Source organism: Calypte anna, chromosome 5A, assembly GCF_003957555.1.
Source record: "Calypte anna isolate BGI_N300 chromosome 5A, bCalAnn1_v1.p, whole genome shotgun sequence".
Taxonomy (NCBI): Eukaryota; Metazoa; Chordata; class Aves; order Apodiformes; family Trochilidae; genus Calypte; species Calypte anna.
This window is the reverse complement of record NC_044251.1, coordinates 23,337,706-23,348,392: the sequence shown is the minus strand read 5'-3', so window position 1 is coordinate 23,348,392 and position 10,687 is coordinate 23,337,706. Positions and strand designations below refer to the sequence as shown.

The window sequence follows — 10,687 nt, the reverse complement described above, 5'->3', positions numbered from 1 at the left end:
TTCAGTGGTTATGATAACCAAGGATATCCTTGTTAGTTGTGTGCACTTGTGTATGCTGCTGCTAAATGCATCCCTTCCTGTAAGGATGCTCACGCTTCTTCCACTTCCATTCCTCTTTAAAATCTGTTAATTTAGGAGGCACAAAGAGAATAGAAAATGACACATTGTATCTTCAGCTGTGCTAGAAACCTGTTGTCTCTGTGTGTGTGTGTGTGTGTGTGACCCTTTTTTCAGTGAATGCAATGTCTGTACTGTGTGTGGCAGACACAGAACTGTGTTCTTCATTCTGTGTGAACTGAGAATAGTGACCAGGAACTTGAGGAGTACTCTTGTGTTTTCGACACTAATACAGAGTTAATACAGTTACTAGAACAATACTGGGGAGTTGACAAGATACTTGCTTTTTAGGCCTGTCAACCCACTCATCCCTTCAAGTTCCACCAGCTGAGGCTTGTGGAACCCTTGGAAATGTATTGTCCTCCCTTGGAAATCTATTGTGCTGGTTTGCTTTCCAAAATGCTTATTAATTTGGAAGAAAAGAAGAAGGAAAGTAAGGGAGAGCGTGAGAGAGCAACGATAATTGCTATGGAAGTCATCACTAGGTGGACTGTCTGAGGCATCAGCACAAGTCACACAGTTCTCTGAAGTATATGGAAGCTTCCCATGTTTTCCACTGCCAACAGCACATCCTGCAGGTGGGAAACAGTGGCTGATACTAAAGTGAGGTTGAGTCTGACTGATGTCACTGAAGCTTAGTGAGGTCATCCCTCATCTTTCAAAGGACCTCATGACCTCCTGATATTGCTGATCTGCTCAAATGTGAGGAGGGGTCAGAAGTGTAGTTACCTTATTTTACTTGTAGCCTGTAGTCAAAGGGAGTTGGATTCTGTGGTGGGAATAGAGCACCAGGTATAGAAATGACTGGGAGATGGGGGGGACCTTGGTTGGATTTTTGGGTTGGTTTTGGGGTTTTCTGTGGTCTACTAAAGCAAGAGACACAGAATTATGTTAATCAAAACCTATTATATTTCTATGGATTTTCTGGCTTGTTTGGTTTTGTTTGTTCTTTACTTTGTTCTCCTCAGTTTAAGACTAAAACACTTAATTTAAAATTAAAATAGTAATAGAAATTATGGTTTTTAAACCTGCAACACCTGTTTCATACAATGTTTTATTTGGTATAATGCCAGGATATTCCTCCTCATATCTTAAGTGATCATAAATATAATGGTATTTCTGAATTCTAATTTTCATTCCTATTTTTATGAAGAATTAATTGAGAAAAAAAGTCATTCTAGTCTACTTCTTGAAAAAAAAAAAATCAGAAGACTGCAAATTACTTCCTCCAAAGCTAAATTGAGGGGGAGCTCTGCACCATCTGTCCAGGTAATGAATACTTAAACAACTAATCTTAATTTTCAGAAAGTAAAATAAGTGGAGATGGAACACCATTGCAGTGGCATTTTGGGTAGCAAGTGGTAAATGTGATTTGATTTCCACAGTGCAGTACCTGAATTCTGTAGTGAGTCTCAGGCAGAATGTTCTTACCCCAAAACGTATCAGTTGGTTACCTCAAAACTTATCAGTGCCACTTATCCCAAGAAGCTTTCCTGAGTGCTGCAGCATTTCAGACAGACCTTGAAGGGAGGAATTTTTATTTCTTTGCTACCCTATTTTTTGTGCTTTCCATATAACAAGGGTTGGAATTCCATTTTTTTAAATAAATTGGAAGAATACTATTGTTTTGTATTGCAAAACATTTAAATTATATCTCTCCAATTCTACCATCAGGCATTTTCCATATTTTTTCCTTAGTTTATTTCTATGCTTATTTTTCTTCATAGTCATCCTTCCTCCTAAATAAACTGTACTGTAAAGTTAGATGTTCCAGTTCCCATCTGTTATTTATGAATGCAACTCTTGGGTTTTTTTTCTCTTTTTATTGCTTCTAATTAATTGGTTTTGCTGCAAGAAAAATTATACCTGGGGGGTGTGTTTGCAGCTATAAGGGAGCACTAGCTATTAAATGATGACTGAAGACTTGTTAAAAAATATTTTGGGCTTCAAAGATAAGGAACAAAGTAACTTCCACACTTTTGGTCACTAACATGGTGGGAGGAGGTGTGTGTATGTCTACACCTCTGTGTGTGTGTGTGTGTGTCCATAGATAGACACATGCACATATACTGAGAACAGTGTTTGGTTGCAGGAGATTCAGAAACCAGCTTACCAAAAGGAAAGGAAAATTTTTGACTTTCACTCTACAAATATGAGAAAAACAAACACTGTGGCTTCTGGAAAGACCTGCTAAAAAATTGCCTGCCCTGGACTGTTGAACTTTTTTGATAGGTACATCCATCAGCCTGCTGCACTAGTCTGCCTTGCAACATCTTTTGGAATACTATGTACAGCAAGTGATAATGGTTTGCAACAAGTGATGAGGATTTCTCCTACCATCACTTTTTCACCAAGAGCATCCGGTGGAATATTTGGATTATTTTAGTAATTTGAAATCTGTATGTTACAGTATTCTACAGTATTTGCCTCTGTTTTCCTTTCAAGTTTGGTGGGCTCTGGACTGTGCTACATACTGAAATTCCTTAATTAATGGCATTGTAGATGCTTGTAAGAAAGTTTTTATTTTTTTAAGGTTTTCCCAGGTCTCTTTAGCAACAATTTTAAAGGAAAAGCTTGCTCGAATTATTAGTATTTAAAAATTGATATGTGGCTGGAAAAAAAATACTTCATTGACTTTTAAGTCATTATTACAGCTGATGCTTAATCTACCCAAGAAGTATGTGGCACATTGCAGTTTAAGGCTTATAATTTTAGATTATAAAAAGAATACCTGGAGATTTAGCCAACTTTGAATTCCAAGGCTAAAGGTGTGGAAAACTGTGTTTGAAGTTTCTAGTAGCTGATTACCTGCATTATTGATGCTGTGAGATGAAGAGGACTTGATTCTAGAGCTTTTCAGGTTGTATTTATGTTCAACTCTGTTTCTCATCACATCGATTATTGGCTTCAACAATCAGTTAGGAAGAATAGCCACACCAAAATATGTATTAATTTTATTGTGGAATCCAGAGTGTAATGTTAAATGTTCATCTGTAATTCAATAACTAAAGGATTGCATATCTTTTGCAAATAATTTTGACTCTTACTTGATTGTTGAAATCTGGGAAACACTGCACACAAGGGAGGTGGCCATGGAAGAGAATTCAGACCCAGTGAGATAAATGTGGTGATCTCACTGCACACAGCTGTGTTGGCTTTTTCTGCCCCTTTGCTAAACAAACACCCTCGCTGAGCTTCCTGCTAGGAAGCAAAGGGTGTGAGTAGGTAGGACATTCTCACAACCTCAAGAGAGAAGCATTTCTTTATTAATTCACTGTCTCTCAACTAACATTTTAGCTAATGCTCTGTATTACTGTTTTGCCTGCTCTGCTATCTTGCACATGCAGTGAAAAGCTTCACAAAGATGAAAGAATATTCAAACTTTTTTGCACATGTATAATTTCTTTCTGTTACTGTTTTGCTTTGGGGCCTAATTGTTACATTTGAGTTTACAAGTCCCCAAATGTTTGTTCTTCACTGTATTTCTCATTCTTCATTTTCAAAAGATAGATTGATAGGAAATACTTTTAAATGTTTCTGGTGCTACTAGGTCAGCATCATAAAACAAAGCTCTCATATTTAGGGTAAAAGGTTTGCAAATAATTCTCTGCCTGCAAACAGAAAATCTCTATGGTGAATATTGAACATTAAACAGAAAGTAAACTAAAAATAAACTTCCTTTTTTAACATTTCAAATTTAGTGTCTCAGTCTTACCTTTGATACTGTGAAAGGTTCTAAAACAAAAGATAGGCTGTGTGAATTTAAAATACTATTCCTTACCTAAAAGCAACATAAAATACTCATTTCTACTGTCTCCTCAAGATTTTTAGATGCTAAATCGTAGAGTTCCTTGCAGCAACAGAAAAGGAAGTTTTCATATTACATAAGTGAACATTTTTATAAGTCTTTACCTCTTCCTATGCTTCTGACATTAGGCATTTGATGCTTTGAAATTTTTCCACCAGCTGTAACACTCCTAGTGCTGCTACTCTACAAATTCTTCACTGCCTCAAATTGCAGGCAGAACACACCCTTAAGCTCCCTATTACTTTGATTTGCTATTATATGGTAAAACAGAGGTGCCTGGACACCTGAGCAATTTCTTTCTTTGGGTAACGTGCCCGTTCTGTGTATGGGAAATAAAAGGATGACCTAACATGCTGGAAACAGAGCCTTTGTCCCAGACCTACTGGTTTTAAACTAATTTTGCTATAACTAAGACATGAGAGTTACACAAATCTCCCCTAAGTATGGTCTCTCAGGCTTGCCTTTGTCGGCTGAGGCAAGAACTGTTCACATGCGTCCACATGTGTACAAGGTAAGGAAGCTAAGAGAACAACTCTTTGGCATAATACATTCATTTTTTCTTACTGTTCTTTGTGTCCATGTCTTACTATCTTGTGTTCTGCTGGCTGAACGAACACTCCTGTGAAGCTGTTCTTTGTGGTATCATATAAAGAAGTATGTGAAGTAAAGACCTGCTAATTGTGGAAGCAGGTCCAGGTGGGTAAAAAATTCTGGAAGTGTTTAAGTACATTTCTGAATTGGGCCTCTGCTAGGACACCACTAAGGGTTAAATTACACTTCTTCACTTCTTTTAATAGAATGAAATATATTCAATTCTGTGTAATGATTTAATCAGTTAAATCTGCAGTAAAGCTTGCATGAGAATCATTGTTTGCTACTGGAATAAAATAACAATTGAGTTTTTCCCAAGATGCAGTGAATTATTAATGTCATCTCTGTAATGAAACATTAAAAACATTATCTGTCAAGTTAAAAGAAGAGAAAAGTGATACTTATATTAAAAATAAATCAGAATAAGAATTGTTCTAGTCCTCAGTTATTCAGTACATATATTTATAGTTATGATAGCACATGATTCAACCGTGTGGTGTCATCATAAATACAATTTCAACATGTCACCATACCAGCAACAGAATGCTGTATTTTTATGGTTAATATGCAGCATGTCATGTCCTAGAGAACTGAAGGACATAACTTTTGTTCTTTAAACCCAAACTATCTGAAATAGGCAAACCAGACTCTCCAGTGTCTGTTCAATATTTTTGTTTGGTTGGCTTTTTCCTTTCTTACTTTGGGGGAGAAAAAATTCAAGTATGTTCTAGCTTCTCCTATTGTATGAATAGTAGTTTTCAACCAGATATTTAATGTATAATTACATAAACTGAGTTATGTCATTTCTGATTCTCTGATATAAGTAAGTGTTCCAATGAAAAGGAGTAACCAAGTACCATGTAGTCCAACAGCCTGACCACTTCCTGGCTGACTTAAGTGTTCTATTTGTCTTTAATTCTGGGAAACATAAGAACCTGTAACAGGTATGTTATAGAGTCATAGAATGATTTGGGTTGGAAGGGACCTCTAGAGATCACCTTGTTCCAACCCCCCTGCCATGGGTAGGGACACCTCTCACCAGACCAGGTTGCTCAAGGCCCCATCCAGCCTGGCCTTGAACACTTCCAGGGAGGGGGCAGCCACAAGTTCCTTGGGCAGCCTGTTTCAGTGTCTCACCCACCTCAAGTTAAAGAATTTCTTCCTAATGTTTGATCTAAATTTGTCCTCTTCAAGTTTGAAACTATTTCCTCTTGTCCTCTTACTACACAGCCATGTAAAAATCCCTACCCCAGCTTTCTTGTAGGCCCCCTTCAGATACTGGAAGGTTGCTCTAAAACCACCTTCCAACTTCTACCTTCATGTTGTTACCTGATAGTCCTTCCATTCTAGGTCTTACTAGTAAAAGTATTTTGGAAACAAAAACGTAAAAATTTCCTACCAATCCAAATCAAATAACAGCATTATGCAGAGCTCTCTGATGCAGTGGTAATGGTTTAATAACTTCGATGGAATAAGTAGCTTGAAAGAGTCTAATGTCCTAAATCATCTTTCACCTATCCCCTCCTTTCTATTTTAAAAGGATGTTGTATACAGGAACTTCAATTTACTTAGTATCAGAAGAAGTAATTGATGGTAGAGCCATCTTAGACCTGTGAATCAATCTACATAAAAAAGGGAAAAGTGCTATAAAACAACATGAAATACAAATGCAAGTCATCTTTTACCTTTAATGATAATTTTTTAAATTAAGAAATAACTCTTTCCTCAACTTTGAAACCATTTAGAGGCTATTGGTAAACACACTCAGGGATGCAAAAGCAGCAAAGATGGAAAACATAACTTATATTTCTGGTGCTGAGTTTTAATTACAACCTGATGGATGAAATTACATGCTGTGTGCTTTAGCAATGTAAGATGCAGCAACCACTGCCGCTGTTGGACTGTTTGTGACAGCATTTGCAGCTGCCTTTGTGACTACAGGCTCATAGTACTGTTGTGAAAAGCTACTCTGTAATGGCTGATCCTCATTCTGTTTTTCAGAAAAGAAATGAGGGGGAAAAAGAAGAAAATGGGATTCAAAACTTGACCAAACCCAGGAAAGGATTGATAGCTTTGGAGTCTTTTCTAGTCAGGATCTCTCCCAGGCTAGTACATCAGAGGTCACTGTTATTCTAGATCTTGGGTTTATTAAAGATGCAGAAGATAGAGGGAAATAATTGGAAAACTAATCTGTAGGTCATCTGGCATATAAAATAATTATGAGAAGAGACAAAAACACCAGTTGTACCTGAGCAGAACAATCCTGTGCCCTGTTGTAGTTAACCTTCGCATATGCAAATGAGCATTGCTGCCAGCCTAAATCCGCCTTGGCTAATGGGCAGAATATGCAGCTAAACATGTTTTTTGTGAGTAGTTTTATTTAGGAAATCACCATTTTGTACTGCTAGATAAGACTATACATGATCTGCAAATACCGCTTGGCAATGTGTGAGTTATTTTCCCTCAACCGCCTCTAGCTGGCACTCGTGTCGACGTTGTGTGCCAGAGGACATTCCCCTCAGTGATATCTCAGGGGCTTTAGGTTTTTGTTGGACGGGGAGTGTATTCCCTAATGGAGGTCCCCAGGTTACTATATACCAATAGGAAACATTCAAACATCTTTGAAAACTCCGTCAAGACAAAATCAGGACAACCAGATACACAAAATTGCCAAGCATAACATCAGTTATCATAACTGAGGTTATCTTGCACTTGTCATGTGAAATTTCCCCAGTGTTTTTCAAGAGCGCTTTAAAAAAAATGTTAATTCACCTGCAGAAGAGTTAAACTGGTTTAATGATTTGTTGTTGTCTGGGTTTTTTTACAGTCAATCCCCACTACTAATTAAGGCTGTTATGGTAATGTTTAATGCAAATGTTAACTTTTCTCACCTTGCAAGGTTCAGTTTTCTAGGAAGGTCTTTGGTGATTTGAAAGTTCCCCAGCTCTGTGGGGCTGTGTTCTGGCTCTGCTGATGGGGGTGTGTGTTCACATCTGTGTTAACCTCTGTAGGGGTGGTGCACATGCCCATTTTCCACAACTTTTGCCTTTCATCAGAAGCCTTGACACTGCAGTAAGGTTAGAAATTAAAGACCATAAAGACATGCATATGCAAATGCAATCTGAAATCTTTAAAGGCAGAAATAAAAATACTTTAGATTTATTTTATTAGATCTGCTAATGCTCCTACAGCTTAAGAGCTTAAAAACAATTTGCTGCATAGATGTTCTAGTCAATTTCATGAAGCCTGACTAATAAATAATATGGGGTATTTGCTGATCTGTGAAAGTCATCGAGATCTCACAAAGGGATGGAGGCATCCATCCATTTGTATGAGAATTGGGTGTACAAATTTAAGACTGCAGAATGATTTTTGTGTGCAACCTATCTATATATTTATATTTATACTTCTTTTTGTGTTTCTGCGAGGAAGCTACTCCTCACACAAGGAAATACCTTGACTTTGAACCGTATTTTAAAAGAAGCCGTGAAAATATGTAAATGGATTAATTCCGGGAATGAGGAAACAGAACGCCTGTCGCAGCCCTTCGACCCCAACCTTCCTGCAGGACAAGAGGGCATGGCCTGACGCTGCGCCAGAGGAGGTTTGGGTTGGGTAGCAGGAAGCATTTCCTTACGGAGAGGAAGGCATTGGAATGGACTGCCCAGGGAAGTGGTGGAGTGCCCATCCCTTGGAGGTGTTTAAGGGAAGGCTGGATGTGGCCGGTGTGGTTGTGTCAGCTCATAGGCTGGACTTGACCTCAGAGGTCTTTTCCAGCCTCGATAATTCTATGATTCTGAAGCTGCACCGCCGGCTTCCCACCACCGCCCGTGTCCTGCCCGCAGCCCCGGGGCTGCCGCCGCTCTCACGGGGACCTGTCCGGCCTCGCTGATCCGGGCTGGGCGGAGCAGCCCCGGCCAAGGCGGCGCCTCTGCCCCCCGCGCCGCCGGCCAGGGCCCAATGGCGGCGGCCCCCGCGCTGCCGCTGCCGGAGGGAGAGGGAGGGACGGGGCGGGACGGGGGCTGCACCGCCACCTCCCTCAGCGCGCTGTACGCTCGCGGCGGCGACAGCGTTATCCCGCGGAGGTCCCCGGCCCCCGCCTGCAGGTAGGTCCGCGGGGGCTCGGGGGAGCGGCTGCGGAGCCGGGGTTAGGTGCGGGGCCGGGGCCACCCGGCAGCCCACCGTGGGGTGCGCGAACCCCCGCTCCGCCCTCCCTGCCAGCCGAGGAAAGGGGGTACGCGGATGGGGGCTTGCGGGGAGCGCTGGTGCTGTGGCAGGTGGAGGACACCAAGAAACTGGAGCAGCGGAAACCTAACCCGAAGGCAGGTGGCACTGCTGGCGGGGCTGGGGCTGCCGCCTTCCCCGCGGCGCATCCGCCGCCTCTCTGCCCTCTCTGCGACTCCGAGGTGGGGACGTCCTCAGCCACTCGCCCTGGGGGAGCCGGAGTTTCCATCCCCTCTCCATGAACGGGGCTCACGGCACCGCTCCCAGCCGCGACCATCTGGACATCGTTTCAACCCCTTGGTCCTTGCACCCTTCTCCGGGGCTGTTTACGATGGAAACTTTTTATGTCAGGCAGCCTAGCAACCCCCCCAGCCATCTTGCCCCAAATGAGTGCTCTCCTCTCCTGTTTGTAATAATGCACGCTGTGTTTCTCTGGAAGCGCTGGCAGATTGTTACTCTGCATCTGCAGAAGGGTTAATGAGTCATTAACAGCAGCATGTGGAAGCTGCTCGTATCCACCTACCGCTCAGCTGCTCTGTCCAATTACTCATGTTTTGGATTTTTTCCTCTCTTGAGTCTAGTGAATTGTGCTGCTTTTGAAAATGTTTTTCTGTGGTGAAGCTATTGCAAGGCAAAGTAAAAACACAACTCGTCTTTCTGTCCTCTCGCTTGAATACATAATTTAAATGATAGGTTAAAAAAGCTCAGTTTACATATTTCTATGGAAGGGGATTTTTATGTTGATACAGGGCCACAGGGTCCCTTCCCTGCACGTTTTCCTCATTCATGTGCTGTCATTTCTTTTTTCACCTTTTTTTTTCCTGTATATTTTTGTGAATTGTTTTGTGTGACTTATTGGCTGTAATCAGAGGCAGCTTTCCTGATTTTTTTCCCCCGTGGTTCAATTCTTTCTTAGAATTTAGTTTTTCAGATAGAAACAAGTTTTTAAAAAATTGACTAGATAAGGTAATAGTCTCATATCTTCCCATACTTAGTTGTGCTTTGTGCTAGAAATTGTCCTGAGAGTAACTTCATGGCATTGCTCTGAGGGCATTCTTAGTATTGTCAGGTCAAACACTGAGCAAACATTGGTGTTCTTTACTCATGACCAGCTAGGGATCATTCTTGTCTTCTTTGAAATATGAATTTTGTAAACTTACTAGTTTGAGAAAGTGAATTTCAAGCTACAGGTCGATTGCAAAATGCTTGTGTTTACTAATTGTGGCACGTGATTCCGATGTCTTTTTTTTTTTTTTTTCCCCCTAGGATAACTGCAGCATAGGTTGTGTTAAGCAGGCAAGTGACTCTGGACTTTCCCTTAATATTCTCCACATAAACAAGTTTGTGTCAGTAAATGAAGTTGATGTTATAAAGAAACTTGAGGAGCTTGTTTCCCCCCACTCCAGTGAGATGAGTTACATGGGATTAAGATGCATATGACTTTCCTGAATACTTAGTTTCTAAATGGCTAGGTTCACTCTTCTCCAAGATTTTTTAGATCTGATTGATTGTACCTTAAAGTGATCTTTGCTATGAGTTATGTTTAATCTGTTCTATGATGCTTTTTTTCAGTTAAATCTTTAACTTTTTTTTTCTATAGCATTAAAGGTTTTTCTTGATATCCCTGTGTACTAAGCAAGTACCAACATCTCTCAAGCAAATCTGGCAGTTTTCCTTAGATACAGGAATACAGCTGGCAACTTTAGTAACTGCTTTTTTGTAGTTTTAGCTTTTAAGTTATTTTTAAAATATGAAGGCCATCAAGAGCATGGCCATTAAACTTCCCAATAAGATAAAAGTTCAGATTTTTTTCCTCTCACATGTTGCACTGTATCTCAGTTCTGAGTAGCTGTACTTTCTCACAACTTCTGTTCTTAATTGTCATTAGGGTCTTGACAGCATAGCTTGGTCTTTAACTGCAGATTTCTCCTTTATGAGTTCCTCGGA

At 40.4% G+C, this 10,687-nt stretch overlaps 1 protein-coding gene across 2 annotated transcripts in view; it reads left to right on the top strand.

Annotated features, from left to right (window-relative positions):
• The first annotated feature begins 8,549 nt into the window (after positions 1-8,549).
• Positions 8,550-10,687, top strand: part of STON2 (stonin 2) — a 77,575-nt gene continuing 75,437 nt past the window's right edge. For both annotated transcript variants that reach the window (XM_030452595.1, XM_030452596.1), the window contains exon 1: positions 8,550-8,622. The gene's annotated coding sequence lies outside the window, so the exon portion shown is untranslated. The remainder of the gene's footprint in view (positions 8,623-10,687) is intronic.